This window comes from Oncorhynchus mykiss, chromosome 1 (assembly GCF_057628025.1).
Source record: "Oncorhynchus mykiss isolate SJ-2025 chromosome 1, ASM5762802v1, whole genome shotgun sequence".
NCBI lineage: Eukaryota > Metazoa > Chordata > Actinopteri > Salmoniformes > Salmonidae > Oncorhynchus > Oncorhynchus mykiss.
In genome coordinates, this window is record NC_143022.1 from 65,596,603 (window position 1) to 65,600,114 (window position 3,512).

General features: G+C 43.4%; 1 pseudogene across 1 annotated transcript; it reads left to right on the forward strand.

The window, feature by feature from the left end:
* The first annotated feature begins 460 nt into the window (after positions 1–460).
* LOC118965226 (anaphase-promoting complex subunit CDC26 pseudogene) lies at positions 461–1,146 on the forward strand (annotated as a pseudogene). The gene has a single exon (XR_016482501.1). The product of XR_016482501.1 is annotated as an anaphase-promoting complex subunit CDC26 pseudogene (transcript).
* Positions 1,147–3,512: the final 2,366 nt, after the last annotated feature.

The window sequence follows — 3,512 nt, forward strand, 5'->3', positions numbered from 1 at the left end:
CAAGAATTATGGGCAAATTGGAACGCAGATGTACTTACAATGTTTTTTTTATTTAAAAAAGGACAAATAATACCGACAACTTGCCAAAAATAACACAAAAATGTTGAAACGAAACGGAAGCAAATAGAATTGTACAAAAAAATCAACGTTGCCGGGGCACAACAGGATTTGTGACAGCTGTGAAAAAAGGTAAGATGTGCAGGCTACAATAACAATGACAGTTTATTTAAAAAAGGGTAGGTATAACAGACTAGATACGCCTGCTACGTTAGGTTACTGACTAGGTAACTAGGAACAGTGTCTGAGAGCCCTGCTCTACACAGTCCAAACAATGTTTGGTGTTTTGTTAGATAGTATTGCCACTAGCTAGCCATTCACACCCGTAGTGGCACGACATGAGCACGAGCTGCCCCACTGTGCCCCCAACTATACATAGCTAGGATGCCGGATTCTACAGAGCGTGGCTAGCTACTATCCAAAATAAACAACAACAAAATCTAACGTTAGTGGTAGAAGATGCTGCGCAGAAAGCCCATCCGTCTGGAGCTGAAGTTGGATGACACGGAGGAGTTTGAGAGTGTCAAGAAAGAGCTTGAGAGTCGGAAGAAACAGCGAGATGAGGTGGATGTTGTTGGCGTGGCGATGTCGAGTGACATGGTGGGAGCCGGTAGTGGAACAGGGGATGGGAAGACACGGGAACAGATGATCAATGAGAGAATAGGCTACAAGCCCCATCCTAAACCCAACACCTTGCCATCACTCTTGGGAAACCTGCAATGTTGGGTTCCTAATGGACACATTACAGACAGCTAAAATGGTTGGCACCTCCTGCATTGGTGTGTGGTTGGCACCGTGACTGTGCTCTTGACATGGTCAGGGGTATTTGTTTACCTGAGAAGTATATCTCTACAAAGAAATGTGTACTTTGAGGATCATATTGCATTCATAAGTCTAAAGTAATGTTGCTGCATTTACCTGAAAAGTTATGACTTGCGATGCAAAGTGTGGCCTTTTGTACAATGTAATGTTTGATGGCAGGGGTCGTGTACAATGGTTTCCCTCCTTTATTACAAACATCCAGACTTGGTAGCATCTGTGGAAAGATGGATTAACTGAATGGACTTTAACTAAATCAGTCATTACTTACAATGGTATGATTGTACTTTTATTTGCCTTCAAGGCCACATTATGTCAAGGACAGGAGACTGCAACAGAATCAAACAAATACTGTTCTTGAATGATAAAAAAAAACAAAAAAACAATGCATAGCTAGCAAGCAAGAGATAGTGGTGCTAGCTAACTTAGATAATTGTCGCCCAACTTCGGACACCCCCAAACTTCGGATGCCCTCTAGCGATTGGAGGGCTAAATCACCTCGAGCTCCAAATTGAATGTGTTTGGAAAATAACAATAATGTATATCTGCAGACTGTGGTTACTACATGCCGCACCCACTAGATGCTGCGCCCACTATGCACCACTTACTACATGCCGCGCCCACAGCCATTGAGGCAGCTAGCGCTGTCTCTGGCCAACACTCCAGCACAGTAGGTGGCGGTAATGCACCAACGGTGGATGCCAACCGCTGAAAAACCCCACCACGAAGAAGGAGGCTGCTAGTTAGCTAGGGGACAAGGTACACAGTGTCCTTCGCCCTCACCTGAAAGCACCTGGCTGTGAATGATTACCACTGCTACACCTGACTATCAGCGGAGCCTTTTCTGGCAGCGAAACAGTTAATTCAGCCTCATTTACTGCCTTTCAAAAAAACATAGCTGATATGGCTGACTTGCTTAAACAAATTTTGTTTTTACTGACAATTGAGATGTACACACTATGGCATACGGTGATGACGAGCGGATAAAAGACCATCCTTAATTTCGATTAAGACATTATTGAGCGAACTAAGATGATGTAGTCAATATAACTATTTGTTCAGCACTTTTGAAATGTACAGCACCAGAATTCAGAACAAGGGCCGTTCTTACAGTATTCTCCCTGTACACAAAGTCAGAACTGCAGGATAAATAAAGGGGGCATATAAGCAGCTCTTACAATATTTGATGATTACATTTCTTTAAAACAGGCTATAGGCTACATGTGCACCAGCAAGTCAGAATCAGGTGGAAAGGGGCCAAATTATTAGGGTGAGGCACATTGGTTACTAACAACTTACTAGACAACATACACTTGATATGTATTTATTAGCTACAGTATACATATCACCATAGCATATTACATAATTTTTGCAGAAGCACACAAGACATTTTTGGACTCACCTTGTTGTGCTGTGCTCACTTGAACAGGAAGTTGGCGCGGCGATCCTTGTCATCCAACTTTGTCATCAAAGTCTGCCATTCTTTGGATTTATGGTGCTTTCAAGACAACTGGGAACTCTCAGGTTGAATCATGACGCAAGTGATCTTATGGTCGGAGCTCTAGAAAGAGCCCCGAGTTCCCGACTTGGAATTCAGAGTTGGATGACTGTTCAAAACGTATTTTCCCAGTCGGAGCTAGTTTTTTCCCGGGTTCCCAGTTGTCTTGAACTCACTGATGTCTGAGATTTCCCAGTTCCAAGTTTCCAGTTGTTTTGAACCTGGCAGAAGTCATGCTGGTTTGACAGCATGGCCAATGTATTAAACCTTTTCTGGCCCATGTTGTTGAATGTTTATCCTTTTAAGCATGGAAAAGAGACCCTTAAACCCAGACTTGGACCACATACCTACTCCACTGAATTGCAGTTAGCTACTGATTCATTCCAAACTACTCATTGTTGAATTTGCAATTTCCAACTTCTGTAATTTTTATGTCCAATGGCCAATGAGCACTCGGGCTCCCAAGTGGCACAATGGTCTAAGGCACTACCCTTGGGGCGGCAGTAGCCTAGTGGTTAGAGCGTTGGACTAGTAACCGAAAGTTTGCAAGTTCAAATCCCTGAGCTGACAAGGTACAAATCTATCGTTCTGCCCCTGAACAAGGCCGTTAACCCACTGTTCCTAGGCCGTCATTGAAAATAAGAATTTGGTCTTAACTGACTTGCCTAGTTAAATAAAAGTTAAATAAACTGGTTAGAATCCAGAGTGTGTCACATCCAGCCGTGATTAGGAGTCCCATAGGGCGGCACACAATTGGCCCAGCATCATCTGGGTTTGGCTGGGGTAGGCCATCATTGTAAATGAGAATTTGTTCGGAACTGACTTGCCTAGATAAATAAAGGTTAAATTAAACAAAAAATTATGTAGCATGTAATAACACACAACATAAGTTGTCAAGCAGACTGTGTTATAGCAGTTATTAATAACAGTTGGCATTATAACATATGGGCAGAGTGTGGGGTGCATGGGGACAGTCAGATGGGCTGAAGCCATGAGCTGGAGGTGATCGATATCGCTTATGTGAGGGGGAGAGCTAGACTATGCGGCGCCAGCCAGGCATAAACAACAACACACACGCTGGAAATTAGTCCCACTGCGCCCACATCTGGTGGATTCTATAACACTAGAGACTGCTTGT